Genomic DNA, 16,358 nt, shown 5'->3' with positions numbered 1-16,358 from the left:
TCCCTGCTTGCTGCCTATTGGCCAACCAGCCCGCCACTCTCGCAGGCCTGGACCCGCCCCCGCCCGCCGGGCTAGCTCGCTCCATCCTCCAGAGGAACCTGGAAGTGCAGCGCGGGCGCTGATGTGGCACTCAGCAGCGGCCGCGGGGCCCGGGAGGGGCTGGGGTCCTCAGAGGGTCGGGCGCACCCAGGACTTACCCCGGCCCCGGCCTCCGTTATGCTCAAGCTTTGAGGCCTTTAGGCTGGTTTGTTTAAACAAAATGATTGCAGTCTGTTCTTGGGATGAAATTAAGGCGCGCCGAAGTTGGCTTAAATCCCCTGCATTTCCGAGTGGAAGGGACTGGGGCCCCGGGATGCCCACGCCCCTAAAGGGCGTTCAGGCCAGGCCTGAGGACTTCGTTCTCCCCGCTTTCTCCAGGGAGCGAATGATAAAATTGAAGAGCTTGTTCCTTGGCGATAGTATTCTTCTGTCGGGGGGGGGGGGGGGAGGGGGGAAGGGGAGGGTGGAGTTAATGAATCCTTCATTGAAGTCCTCATTAACCGGAAAGGTGAGTGTTTCTGCGTAGAAGCCCACTTACAGCAGTGATTTGGTTACGGGAGTGCTTTGGAAGACTTAGCTGCCGTGGGGTTTTTTGTTGGGTGGTGGCAGTCGTAGAAAAACGGGAAATACTGCTTTATTCTGTGAGAATTTAGCCGGAACTGTACCAAATGATACTTTGATCCTGGGGAAATCGTGCAGGGTCTTTGACTGGTTCGTTGATTAGTTGGGGCGGGGAGGGGTGGTCTGCAAATCAATCGCTGTTATAATGTAAGGCTATGACAGAAATGTGACCTCACTGAACTATTAAGATGCCGAGAGCAACACTCATTTGGGCCACCCACCGTGAAAGGTGCCAGGCCTTGTACTAAACAGTTTTACCCACATTATCATATATAATTCATACAACCATCTTGTGAAGTAGATACTATAATTATCTCCATTTTCAGATGAAGCTACCAAGATTCAGAGAAGTCTGTTCTAGTATGCCACCAAGGTCTCCAGGTTATGTTTGTGGTACTACATCATGGACACTTACCATCATGGACTTACCTACCATTTACTGGGAGTGGGTAGGTCAGAATTTGTTGAGTGCATGCCTCTACCTTCTGATGTCCACAGCCTTTACATCACAGATGATGTCCTCATGGTTGTTGTATTTGTTATCTATTGCTATGTAATGGGTTGCCACAGATTTAGTAGCCTGGAACACCACGCATTTATTATTGCACAGTTTCTAAGGGTCAGAAGCCGAGGCATGGCTTAATTGGATTTCTTGCGTAAGTCTCACAAGGTTGCAATCAAGGTGTCTGCCAGGCTGCATTCTCATCTGTAGGCTCAACCGGAAAACAATCTGCTTCTGAGCTCCCTCAGGTTCTTGGCAGCATTCATTTCTTTGCAACTATAGGGCTGAGTTCCCAGTTTCTCTCTGGATGTCAGCTAGCAGCTGCCCTTACTTCTTAATGTCTAGTCTCTGCAGTTCCTAAAAGCCAGGAGGTGAAGATCATGGGGGCCTTTAAAACCTGTCTGACACAGTGGACTAATCAGACACCTTAGTCTAGGTAGCCCTGATTATAATGTGATCACACCTCCACAAATGCTCCAAAAATTTAGGACCTTGTTCACCAAGTAAAAAATATGGGAGTGGATTAACAATATCCAATCCCTCTGTCAGTCAAGGAAACCCACAAAGAAAAGATGGCTATTGAAAGTAATCATGAGTCTGGCTTTCTGAAACATTCGTGATCTGACAATGGGGCACCTTTTATCAAAAAAGCTACACAACAGTGTAGTCAAGATACATGATCAATCTTCCACACTCATCACCACTGACAGGCAGCTGATATTATTAACCATTGGAAGAGTTCCCTCAAAAACTACTTTAAAAAAAAGATTCCTGGGGCATCCGGGTGGCTCAGTCGGTTAAGCGTCCGACTTCAGCTCAGGTCATGATCTCACAGTTCTTGGGTTTGAGCCCCACGTCACGCTGTCTGCTGACAGCTCAGAGCTTGGAGCCTGCTTCAGATTCTGTGTCTCCCTCTCTCTCTGCCCCTCTCCAACTTGCACTCTCTCTCTCTCTCTCTCTCTCTCTCTCTGTATCTGTCTGTCTCTCTCAAAAATAAATAAACATAAAAATTTGTTTTAAATAAAATAAATAAATAAACAAACAAACATTCCCGGGGAATTTTGCTTGCAAAAAGATGGAGTAGACATAACTTTCCCTATTCCCCCTGCTAGTGCAACTAGAAATCAGACTTAATACACAGGCATACCCTGTTTTATTGTGCTTCTCAGATAATTGAATTTTTTTCAAATTGAAGTCTTGGCAACCCTCTGTTGAGCAAGTCTAGTGGCACCATTTTCCAACAGCACTTACTCACTTTGTGTCTCTGTGTCACATTTTGATAATTCTTATAATATTTCAAACTTTTTCATTATTATTATATTTGTTACGGTGATCAGTGATTATGACTTGCTGAAAGCTCAGATGATAGCAGTTTTTAGCAACAAAGAACTTTTTAATTAAGGTATGTACATCATCTTTTAGACATAATGCCATTGCACACTTAATAGACTATAGTGTAGTGTAAATATAACTTTTATATGCACTGGAAAACCAAAAAATTCATTTGACTCACTTTATTGCAATATTCACTTTATTGCAGTGGTCTGGAACCAAACCAGCAATATTTCCAAGGTATGTCTGTATAAATAAACATAGAAAGACTTTGAAAAGTTGCAAGAAGAAGGTAGACAGGCTAATAATCTAAGGACACAAGGAATGACATGATGGTGAGTTCCCCAGGTTTTCTTTTTGTCTCACTGGCCCAGACTTGGAGCCTAACAAAAACCTGCTCTCTCTAGCCAAAGGACCAGGAAGGGGAAGCCTAGAAAGACAAAACAGAAAAAAAATGTTTGGACAATAACAGCTGTAATCTAGCCAAATACCACAGAAAACAAAATACCACCAGCAAAGGCCAAATAGAATCCTAGACCTCTACCCTTACCAAGTTATACTAAGGTGAAAACAAAGGGCTAGTTCTTTGAAAGGGTCCATGTAATGGACAAACTGCTAGCATGACGGATAAAGTAAAAAAATGAGAGAAGATACAATTACCAATGTCAGAAACAAAACAGAGGATCTCACTACAGACCTTACAGGCATCAAAAAGACGATAAAGGAATCCTACAAACAACTCTACACATATAAATTTGATTTAAACATAATGGACCGTTTCCTTAAAAAAACACAGATGAGCACAACTCACCCAATATGAACTCATTTGAATAGCCCTGTAACTATTAAGGAAATTGAATTCATAGTTCAAATATTTTCAAAAAAAGAAATCTCCAAGCCCAGATGGTTTCACTGAAGAAGTCTACCAAGTGTTTCAGGAAGAATTAACACCAATTCTATACAATCTCTTCCATAAAATAAAAGAGGAGATAACCTTTCTCCAGTCACTTTGTGAAGACTGTATTGCTGTGACACAAAACCAAACAAACACAACACAAAAAAGAAAACTACAAACCATTTTCCCTCATGAATATAAATTCAAAAATCCTTAACAAAATATTACCAAATAGAATTCAGTAATATATAAAAATAATTACACTCCATGACCAAGTGCTTTTTTCCCCTAAGGATGGGAGTCTTGCTTAAAATTCAAAAATCAGAGGCGCCTGGGTAGCTCAGTTGGTTAAGCACCTGACTTCTGCCCAGGTCACGATCTCGCGGTTTGTGAGTTTGAGCCTTGCATCAGGCTCTGTGCTGACAGCTCAGAGTCTGGAGCCTGCTTCGGATTCTCTGTCTCTCTCTCTCTCTCTCTCTCTCTCTGCCCCTCCCCCGCTCATACTCTGTCTCCCAAAAAATGAATAAAAACATTACATTTTTTTAATATTCAAAAATCAATCAGTGTAATCTGTGATATTAATAGTCAAAAGAAAAAAAGTCACACAAACATATCAATCGATGCATAACAAACATTTGACAAGTGTATCGTAAAAATGCTCAGAAGAGTAATAGAGGGGAATGTCACAATTTGTCCTACAAAAAAAACTGCACTTAATATTCACTTAATGTAAAAGGCTGGGCTTTTTTCATATATACATTGTGACTATATTTATATAACATCCTTACAATGACAACATTATACAAACAGAGAATGGATTCATGATTGCCAACAGTTAAGCAGGTGAGAGCGGGAGGGAAATGAGCGTGGCTATGAAAGGGCAACCCAAAAGATCCTGTGGCGAGGGGCATGTTCTGTAGCTTGACTGTATCCACGGCATGTTGTTGGGATATTGTACTGTAATTTTGCAAAATGTTACCATTGAGGAAAACTGCTTAAATGGTGCATGAGCTGTCTCTGTGTTATTTCTTACAACTGTATGTGCATCTGCAATTATCACAAAATAAGAAGTGTAATTTAAAAAATATTTTTTACTTTATCTCCCTCACCTCCTCCTGGTCAACTTAGTAAAACAGTTTGGCCACTGAGCAAAAATGCAGTTATCTCCAGAAAGGGACACTGTCCTCTTGGCCGCTTCCTGGGTACTGTTTGGGTGGAAGGGGTGGAGGCTTATACAGAGGTATTTTGAGAATTCAGAATTCTGCCTTGGCGATTCTTGGGCATGATGTTTCATTCTTTCCCCTACCGGCAACACTAGGTCATCTAGGTTGGTATAAGGTGCAGGCTTGCCAGAAGGGGGCCTAGAGGATTCAAATTTCATTCTGGTTCAGCCACCTCCATCCTCTTGTTGGACTGACATGGTCCTAGATCATAAGGAGAACGAACACTTGATTGCATACACTGCTATGTCCTCCTACAAAAGCCCCTGCAGGCACAACTGGAGGACGTAAAGGATCTCTCTGTAAGTTTCCTCAAACTGTGTTTGTCTTTCTTGCACCTGACCCTCTGAACAAAAGATGTGGGTGTGAAGCGGGTGTGATTAGGAAAGAGGTGAGGTTATAGTTACTGGAACGGACACACTGATTTTGTAGAGACACAGGGAGAGCAACAGCCCTAAGGAGGGACACCATAACCCCTGGAACACAGGGAGGAGTGGATGGGAACATTAATCATAAATTGTGTTTCAGAACTGCCCCTAGGGGCTTTCTCCCCAAGGAAAATACCAGTTTCTCCCAAACTGTTGCAAGCATCTCAGATGACACTGCGGGTATGTCATACCCTATCAGACGGCCCTCAGACAGCACAGAACACAATTTAACCTTCCCAAAGAGTCTGGAAACAAGGGATGACTCCAGTTTCTGTAATGCCCTGACACAATACCTGTCAACACCTCTGAATGGTTTCTTCACTCCCATTCACAGTCATCCTATGAGTTAGTAGCATAGACAAACAGGACAGGTTGGACTGACTACCCTGGGGTAGTCTTTCTAAAAACAGAGACTAGTGGGGCACCTGGGTGGCTCAGTCAGTTGAGTGTCTGACTTCAGCTCATATCATGATCTCATGATCTATGAGTTCAAGCCCCATGTCAGGCTCTGTGCTGACAGCTCAGAGCCTGGAATCTGCTTCAGATTCTGTGTGTGTCTTTATCTCTGCCCCTTCCCCACTCACACTCTGTCTGTCTGTCTGTCTGTCTCTCTCTCTCAAAAAAAAAAAATAAACTTTAAAAATAAAATAAAATAAATTAAAAAAAAAACACAGACTAGCTTAAATTATTCTAACTTAACTAGGAACCCTAAGGCTTACCAACTCACCAGGGGGCTACATCAGAGACATTGTCAATCTATACCCCCTCCCCGACACCGCTGACCCCCCTGAGCAGAGACTTCCCAACAATAGTCAACAACCTTAGTCTTTCAAGGGACACCATGTGCATTCCTAAGAATGTACTTCTTGAAGTGAAAGCCAGGCACTAACTTGCCTCCCTCCCCAAAACACAGTGAATTGCACCTTCAGAATTGTCACAAGAGACCTACAAGTGTTTAAACAAATACCACCAGCAGATCACGTACCTCTCAGACCAAGGAGAAGATCTCTCAAAACTAAGACTATGCTTAGTTACTTGGAGATGCTTGCCAGAAGGATAAATGACTCATTACTCATGTGGAACTCTCATGTCCCCCTACAATGGGAGTCATCTAATTAGAAAAAAAATGGTGCAAAATTTACCTCTTACTATAGTTGATCTTGTTCCTCAAAGGCATTCAGGTCAGGATTATTAAGGATGATAGACTGTTTGGGCCAAGGCAGAGTTTGTGCAATCATAAATATATCCTGCTGAATTTAGAGTTATGCCTTGGACCAAATGAAAAGATCAACAGAAATTTAAAGAGAAAGACATTTGGTTTTCTAAGGTTGACCCTGATGGTTTATGGGATCTGTTTAGCTGGTGAATCCAGAACCTTGGGCAGAGAAGGAGGGAGGTTTGAGGTCAATCCCGCTGCTTGGAGTCCTATTGATGGTAATTAAATTACCATCAATAATGGTAATTATTGTTATCCAATACTGGTAAATGATTTAGCAATAATGGTAAATACTGCTGTCCAATTATTGTCCTTAGTTAAATGGTATCCAAGATAAATCAAAAGATTAATCAGATTGGCTGAAGGAGTGGCATACTTGTGGGAAAATATGCTCCAAGTAATGATGATAAAGAAACAAGAGATGGATATTGTTTGAAGACAATTTTCCATAAGACAACACTTCTGGTTGTCTTATGAGCAGAAGTACTGACAGCCTTTCTTCCAGATTATCTTTTCAAGAATGTTTGCATTTTGTTTAAGCAATGTTTAAGCAATATATCAGCCCTGGAAAATAGAGAACGTCTCCTTCCAGAGCAGAGGGCATAATAAAGAAAATGTCTCCTTCCAGGGCAGAGTTGAAATGGTTCTCTTGCAACCCATTATAAAATATTAGGGTTTTCTAAGCTCAGGAACCCATTATATGTTCAGGCATCAACTGTCTCTCATTCTATAGGATTTGAGGTTCTGAGAACCAGCCCAAATGCTGACACTCTGGCTGCTGTTATTACTATGAATAGTAAATTGTCCTTCCACTCTGACCCAGAAATCTCATGTCCTTTTTCATCATTCATGACACTGTGACAGACTAACATGTTAGCTTACATGTAGGGGACAACTTCATAACCTTTGCATTCCTTGATAGAAGCACCATGGTCTATTAGCCATCACCCCAGATCTCTCTCAGTCAAGGCACTATAGTTGTTACTCTGACCTTGTTTGCCTTCAATCATTAAATCCACCCTTGTATCTGAGGTTAGGTGTCTCACCTGCAATCTCATATTCTGAAATCTCATCATTGCCTTCAGCAATGAAGCCCAGCACCATGACAGCATCTTCTATCATTACCCCTAGCCCATGGTATTTTCTCAAAGACACCAAGTGCCCCACCCTGTCATTAGAGCATTCCTTATTACCTTATGAATGGAATGTCCCCTGGACCCTCTTAGAAAACATGGTCAAGGGTGGGTCCTCTTGTCCCATATAATAAATCCACTGTAATATTCCCAACTTCCTGAGCCCCCTGATCCCTTTTTCAGTACTCTGCCAAGGCAGTTCTGGAATTTCCAACTGTTTTATTATAAATCTTTATCATGCCCAAGCTTCATTGAGTCATTGCAGCAGGCTACTAGGACAGACTGCTAGTGTCCTTGCCAGGTCATCAAATGCCAACCACAGGAGAGTGCTACCATGTTTATTAACTTCTTCCCATCTGGTCTTACATTTCACCCTATGTACTCCAATGTTCACATGTATTTTTTTACTGGTTCCTGCTAGTTCATTATAGCTGGGTCCCACAATTCTTTTGGGAAGCAGTGTATTTCATCTTGGTGACAGAAGTGTATTTCTTCACTTAGGCTATTGGTTTAGAGGCAGTGAGGTGTAGGGGGCAAATCTAAGAAGAAGGAACACTGCCCTGTGAAGCAGCCACCTCAGGGGATCTTTCATGGCTACCAGGCAAAGTGAGACCACTGTCCTCTAACAAAAGAAAGGCAACTGCTCTTGCCAACCTCAAGGATTTAGGGAAATCAGGAGGTGAAGATTCTAGAATACCTATTCAAATATCTTTATTGCAGGTGTCAGAGTCTCACTGCTTGGTCAGGGCTCTGGTTGTAGCATAGAAGACATATCAAGGCTACTTATTCAGTTTTATTTGCAGGTCTGCTAAGTTTTCTACTAAATCTTGGGCTTGATTTTCATCACCATATGCTGATCCCTATCAGTGATGGAGTTCTCTTTAAACACTGCCTTTGAGGCTTCTCTGCTTTCATAGCCCAGGTCAAGTTTATAGTTGCCTGAATTGAGCCTGTCATTCTCTTCTTTGAGGCTTTTGAGGCAATTAACAAAAACCTGACAACTCCCTAATTCATAAAATCTGTTCTAATATAGTTCAAGTGCTGACCCTGTGGTATTGTCTAGTGTTTCCTCTTCCACTTATATATACTTCATCCCAAGGCATGAAAAGTAACAATCTGAGGGTTAGGGTTAGGGTTAGATGTCTGAAGCCAAAAGTGAAAAGATCCACATTCAGTGTTTGAAGTGAGATGCTGTTCACCTGAGGTAAGGCTTCTCACAGGGAATTATCTGCTACAGCTGCATTAGAAATCTGAAGTGGGCTCGAGGGATGTGACATAAGGCAGCAGAGGCATCAGCTATATCTACCAAGCAAACAGAAGGGGGAAGTGGAATAGTAGAAAATACTAAATTTTTTAAAAGTCAATAAGGGAGAAAAAAGAGGACCATAGAACAGGTGGGACAAATAGAAACCACTTAGCAATATGGTAGATTTAAGCAGCAATATATCAGTAATTATATCACACATAAATAAACCAAACAAAAGACGCATTGTCAGGGTAGACAAACACACACACACACACACACACACACACACACACACACAGAGCTGTATGCTATTTATCAAAAAAAAAAAGCATCTATAAATATGAACACTAACCAAAAGAAAGCTAAAAAAATCATATTAATAACCAAACAGAATAGCCTTTACTGCAAAAAAATTAATAATAATAGATATTTCATAATGATAAAAGATTCAATGCACCAGGAAGATATAACCATTCTATTATATACACCCAGTAACACAGCTGCAAACTATACAAAGTGAAAACTGGCAGAACTACAAGAATAGAGGGACAAATCCACAATCATACAGGATATTTTTTTTAATTTTGTTAATGTTCATACATTTTTGAGAGAGAGAAGAGAGAGAGAGAGAGCATGAGCAGAGGAGAAACAGAGAGAAAGGGAGACACAGATTCACAATCAGGCTCCAGGCTCCAAGCTGTCAGCACAGAGCCCAATGTGGGGCTCAAACTCACAAACCATGAGATCATGACCTGAACCAAAGTCTGATGTTTAACCAACTGAGCCACCCGGGAGCCCCAATATGGCATATTTTAATAACCCCTCTCTGCAATTTATAAAACAAATAGACAAGACAAAATTCTAAAAGTGTAGAAAATTTAAAAAATTTTAATGTTTTTATTTATTTTCGAGACAGAGAGAGACAGAGCATGAGCAGGGGAGGGGCAGAAAGAGGCGAAGACACAGAATATGAAGCAGGCTCCAGGCTCTGAGCTGTCAGCACAGAACCCGACTCAGGGCTCGAACTCACGGACTGTGAGATCATGACCTGAGCTGAAGTCGGACGCCCAACCGACTGAGCCACCCAGGCGCCCCAAAAGTGTAGAAAATTTTAAACTCACAATTAACAAACAACTTGACATTTATAGAGTACGTAGAACCATATCAAACATCTGCATAATACATACTCTTTTCAAACACACACGAACACTTACACAAGTTGATTATAAACTAGTCCATGAAATAAAAACCAACAATTAAAAAGATTTTGAAGTCATACAAGATATGTGTTCTGACTACAATGAAATAAATCTAGAAATCAGTAACTGAAACTAAATATAATATATCCATGATTCGGAAATTTGGAAAAATATACTTCAACATAACCCATGGGTCAAAAATGCAATCACAATGCAATCACAATGGGAACAAGAAAATGTCTCAGCTGACTGACAGCATATCAGAACTTTTGGAATGTAGGGAAAGTTGAAACTTGATAGTATTAAATACATATTAGAAAATACCAGGGAGTGCCTGGGTGGCTCAGTCGGTTAAGTGTCCGACTTCAGCTCAGGGCATGATCTGGCCGCTTGTGAATTTAAGCCCCACGTCAGGCTCTGTGTTTACAGTTTGGAGCCTAGAGCCTGCTTCTGATTTTGTATCTCCCTCTCTCTCTGCCCCTCCCCTGTTCACACTCTGTATCTCACCCTCTCTAAAAATAAATAAACATTAAAAAAATTAAAAAAAAGAAAATACAAGAATGGCTAGAAAACCAATGATTGAAGCATCAAGAATATGGTAAAAGAACAAATTAAACCCAAAGAAAATAGAAAAAGGGAAATAATAAAGTCAGAAATACATACATTTTGAAATGAAGGGGTGACTGTATGGCTCAGTCAGTTGAGCGTCCAGCTCTTAATTTCATTCAGCTCAGGTCATGATCTCACGGTTCACGAGTTCAAGCCCATATCAGACTCTGCACTGGCAGTATGGAGCCTGTTTTGAATTCTCTTTCTCTCCCTCTGTGTCTCTGCCCTCCCCCTCCTCAAAATAAATAAATAAACTTTTTAAAAAATGAAATAAATGACAAAAGTTGAGATATAGCCAAAGTAAAAGCGATGAATCACCGAAGTAGTAATTAGTAAAAGTTTATTGGGCACACACCAAAAAAAAAAAAAAACAAAAACAAAAAACAAAAAAAAAACCCAGTTTGCAAAAAAAGGAGACTCAAACCAAAACACGGAATGAGGTTCAGGGACATATTGCTGTAAAGCAGCTTCTATCAGGGGAAAGCAGTGACTGTTTATTCTTCACAGTGATTGGTTACAGCATTGCAATTGTCTTAACTGATAGGGAATTGTTCAAGGGTTACTTCATATCAACCCTGAGAAACATTTTAAGTTTTGCTTATGGTTTTCAGAGGCATAAGCAAGAAATGGATCAGGTCAAGTTAGTCTTACAAAGTAAGCTAAATAAAGCTCTGTTTGTACGACTAAACTGGTTTTGTCTGCTCAGGGAATTTTCAAGGCTCATCTCTGCTTTTTATTTTAACAATGTATATATATATATATATATATATATATATATATATATATATATATACACACATATATATAATGATATGAAAAGATATTCACAATATATTGCCAAATATTTTTTAAGTAGAATATCAGGTATTTTAAGTCTGTTTATAAATGTATAAAAATGTTATCTCAGGAGATTGGTACTAGGTATGACTTTTACTCTCCACTGCATATACTAGAATGTAGATTTATTTCAATGACTATACTTACATTATATATTTTCAACTTTTAATTTTTAAGTAATTTCAAAATTACAGAAAGATCAATATCAGTACAAAGAACTCCTGTACATCCTTTATGCAGATTCTCCAATTATTAATACTTTCCTACCAAATTTGAGTTCACTCTGTCTCTGTCTCATATAAATATTTGTATTGAACACAAATACAATGTTAGCATTTAATCCAAAAAGTCAAGTTTCAACAACTGTTCCAATAATGTACTTTATACGTCAGGATCCGTTACAAGACCATGTGTGCATTTGCCACGTTTCTTTGCTCTCCTTCAATCTTTTTTTAAAAATGTGATTGTTTATTTATTTTTGAGAGAGAGACAGAGCGTGAGTGGGGGAGGGAGAGAGGTAGAGAAAGACACAGAATCCAAAGCAGGCTCCAGGCTCTGAGCTGCCAGCACAGAGCCCTATGCAAGGCTCAAACCTATGAACCGCACCGCAAGATCATGACCTGAGCCAGGTCAGATGCTTAACTGAGCCACCCAGGTGCCCCTACTCTCCTTCAATCTTAAACAGTTTTTTAGTGTTTCCTTGTCTTTCATGACCTAGATTCCTTTTGAAGAGTTACTTCAGGTCAGTTACTTTGTAGGACTTCCTTCATTTGGAATTTGCCAGATGTCTCCTTATGAGTTATGCATTTCTGGAAGCAATACCATCAGACCAGGAGGCACATGATATTGATTTGTCTTATTACTGGTGATATTAATTTTATTCTTTGGTAAGATGATGTCTGCCAGGTTTTCTACTATGAAGTTAATTATATACATATTGTACTTCTTACATAAGTAAGAAGTACTTTGTGGGAAAATACTTTGAAGCTGTGTCTACATTTGTTAGTTGGCATTCTACTGTAAAATAAGCCTTTCCTTCTTCCCCATTTATTTGCTTTTTTTTAATTTAATCTGTATGGATTAATGGATTCCTACTTTATAACGGGTAATGTTGTAAAATTTTTTATTTTGAGTCTTCAATTGGCCCAGACTTGGCAAGTAGAAGTCCCTTCAATTTAGCTCATGAATCCTTTTGACACGTAGCCAGCATTCTTTGTTTATTTCTTTACTTTCTGGTATATGATGTTCCCAGATCAACTGGTCTTTTTATCTGCCTCAACCCTGGAGCCAACTATTTCTCCAAGTATCCCTGATTCCCTAGGGTGGACAATGGTATTTAGAAACCAAGAAAGGGGCTAGATGTGCTCACTGCTATTGTGTTATTGCTTCTAGGCCCTCTTAGTGGAGCGTGTGTGTGTGTGTGTGTGTGTGTGAGTGTGTGTGTAAAATATAATCATTATATATGGTAATATTTTGTATTATCATACTTAGGGCAATATTTAATCAATGTCAATTTCATGATCTTAATGATTATGCTATGTCATGCAGGAGAATGTCATCACTTTTTAAAAGTACACATTAAATTATCCAGAGGTAATAGGGTATATTAACAAACTAAAATATTAAAAAATCAACATTTATTTTTAAAAAATAAGGTTTCGGGGCACCTGGGTGGCGCAGTCGGTTAAGCGTCCGACTTCAGCCAGGTCACGATCTCGCGGTCCGTGAGTTTGAGCCCCGCGTCGGGCTCTGGGCTGATGGCTCAGAGCCTGGAGCCTGTTTCCGATTCTGTGTCTCCCTCTCTCTCTGCCCCTCCCCCGTTCATGCTCTGTCTCTCTCTGTCCCAAAAATAAATAAACGTTGAAAAAAAATTAATAAAAAAAAAATAATAAAACTACCCAGTATTTTTAAATGGACAAAATATGTAACCATATTTTATTAAAAAAAAAATACTGATAGCAAATAAGCACCTGCAAAGATGTTCAATATCATTCATTAGTCATTTGAGAAATGGAAAATTAGAACCACAGTGAGATACCATTACATACCTGTTAGCGTAACAGCACTCCGACTGATCTTGAGGGTTTACCTGCTTCAGCTTAGGCACTCTGCTTGCTGACCAAAACTCCAGAGTTTGTAGCAGGTTCTGCTTGACATACTGCAAACTGCTGGACTTGAGGAACAAAGGACCAGATTTTCTGGAAGGTAAGGCCTGACGACACTCGAAAACAGACACCACTGACCATGGTGTCCTCAGTAAGAGATTCTGGGTCCAGGGGCAGGAGTCCGTACTGCCTTGCCAGGACATGGCTTGAGGGACTACAGGTGCAGCTTCTACTGAAACACCTGGGAGTCTGGCAGAGGCGAGGAATCTGAAAGCCCTACAAGGACAAATGATCAACGGTTGAGCCCCAGCTTCTCGTACACATGCCCCCTGACCATTTCCCCTGCTTCCCCCTTGAAAAACTTCCTGCTGGGGCGCCTGGGTGGCGCAGTCGGTTAAGCGTCCGACTTCAGCCAGGTCACGATCTCGCGGTCCGGGAGTTCGAGCCCCGCGTCGGGCTCTGGGCTGATGGCTCGGAGCCTGGAGCCTGTTTCCGATTCTGTGTCTCCCTCTCTCTCTGCCCCTCCCCCGTTCATGCTCTGTCTCTTTCTGTCCCAAAAATAAATAAACGTTGAAAAAAAAAATTTAAAAAATAAAAATAAAAAAATAAAAAAAAAAAAAGAAAAACTTCCTGCTACACCCAGACTGGGAAGCTGGTCTTTGGGACATCAGTCCACCATCTTATTTTAGCTTCCTGAATAAAGCAACCTTCCCTTTTCCACCAATATTTGTCTCTCCCATGTTGACTTTCAAGCAGCAAGCAGCAGAACCTGAGTTCAGAACCAGTCCTCTGTCCGGTAACATTAGAATGGCTAGAATTAAGAGACTGGCCCCACCAAGTGGTGAGGCTGTGGAGCAAGTAGAATTCCCATGTACAGCTAGTGGGGACAAAGTAGTATAATTGCTGTGGAGAACAGTTTGACGGTTTCTTCCAAAGTTAAACTACACTTACCCTATGGCCCAGCAATCCCATCCCTAAAAAAATGAAACCCTAGGTCCACAGAAAGACTGGCACATAGATGCATAACTACTTTATTTGTAATAGTCAAAACTTACAAACAACCCAAATGTCCATCAATAAGTGATTGGATGTGGTACCTCCATATAATGCAATACTACTCAGCAATAATCACTGTAGATGAATCTCAAAATAATTGGGCAGGGTAAAATAAGTCAGACAAAAATTTCTGTATGATTCCATTTATATAAATTTCTTTTAAAAAACACAAATTAGGGGCGCCTGGGTGGCGCAGTCGGTTGAGCGTCCGACTTCAGCCAGGTCACGATCTCGCGGTCCGTGGGTTCGAGCCCCGCGTCGGGCTCTGGGCTGGTGGCTCAGAGCCTGGAGCCTGTTTCCGATTCTGTGTCTCCCTCTCTCTCTGCCCCTCCCCCGTTCATGCTCTGTCTCTCTCTGTCCCAAGAATAAATAAACGTTGAAAAAATAAATTTAAAAAAAAAAATCAAAAACACAAATTAATCTTTAGCGGCAGAAAGTAAATAGATCCAGGACAGGGTAGGAGGGTTATGGGAAAGAGAAAAGGAGAACTTACAAAAGGGTACAAGTGTATACATGTGTCAATATTTATCAAATTGGTACCTTTTGTGTGTATTTAATAATAAAAAAGAACAATTATTAAATTGTAAAATATAAATATGTATTTATTTTATCCCATTATAACTTTATAAAGCTGTTTTAAAATGATGTTTTTAAATAAAATAATGCTACCCAAAATATCATTATGGCAGAAGTATTTTATCCCACAATTTTTTCCCAAAGAATCCATTCACAAATTCTTTTTTTTTTTTTTTAACACTTATTCATTTTTTGATAGAGAGAGACAGAGCGTGATTGGGGGAGGAGCAGAGAGAGAGGGAGACACAGAATCCGAAGCAGGCTTCCGGCTCTGAACTGACAGCACAGAGCCCAACACGCGGGCCTCGAACTCACCTCCCACAATTATTTCTTAAGAATAGATTCTTATAGGGACACCTCGGTGGCTCAGTTGGTTAAGTCCAACTTAGGCTCAGGTCATGATCTCACAGCTTGTGAGATCAAGCCCTGCGTTGGGTTCTGCACTGACAGCTCAGAGCCTGGAGCCTGCTTCGGATTATGTGTCTCCCTCTCTCTCTGTCCCTCCCTGCTCGCACTCTCTCTCTCTCTCTCTCTCTCTCTCTCTCTCTCTCTCTCAAATATAAATAAACATTTAAAAAATTTCAAAAAAGAATAGATTTTTATAAGTAAATTTACTAGATCAAATAGTAATGATATTTTTAATGTTCTTGAGACACAAATTACTTTCAAGAAAGGTTGAACAAATTGTTACTGTTAAATATCACATTTCACCCTCCCCAAGCTGAGAACTATTTTTTTTTTTTAATGTTTATTTTTGAGAGAGAGAGAGACTGAATGAAAGGAGGGATGGGACAGAGAGAAGGAGACACAGAATCCGAAGCAGGCTCCAGGCTCTGAGCTGTCTGCACAAAGCCCGTCACGGGGCTCAAACCTGTCAACTGTGAGATCAGAACCTGAGCCCAAGTCTGATGCTTAACTGACTGAACCACCCAAGCACCCCTCTGAGAACTAATTTTTTAAAACATTTGCAAATTTGATGATTTTAAATGGCTTCTTATTTTTATTTACATTTTTATTACTATGGAAGCCATATTTTAAACAGAAAATTGACAAACTCGAGAGGCTCGAGGGAAGGCATTTACGGTGAGGGAGCTGTGGAACTCAGGTTCTGTGAGGGATGATGAATAGCACAGGAATATTTGCCTGAGGAAGCCCCAAAGGACGCAGAGAAAGTCCTGAACTGTCCCTTCTAGGAACTGTAGGGCTATCTTTCAGGGAAGGAATTAGACCTATGGTATAGGGCACTAGAGGGAAAGAAAAAGATCAGATTCTGTGTGGCCAGAGCTCTTACCAAAGGGAGATTGTAGGTCAGGATGAGAAAGGATCTGGTTTTGTTTTGTTTTA

The sequence above is a fragment of the Herpailurus yagouaroundi genome, unplaced genomic scaffold (assembly GCF_014898765.1).
Source record: "Herpailurus yagouaroundi ecotype Mexico unplaced genomic scaffold, PumYag 162, whole genome shotgun sequence".
Lineage (NCBI taxonomy): Eukaryota > Metazoa > Chordata > Mammalia > Carnivora > Felidae > Herpailurus > Herpailurus yagouaroundi.
This window is presented reverse-complemented; position numbering follows the sequence as displayed.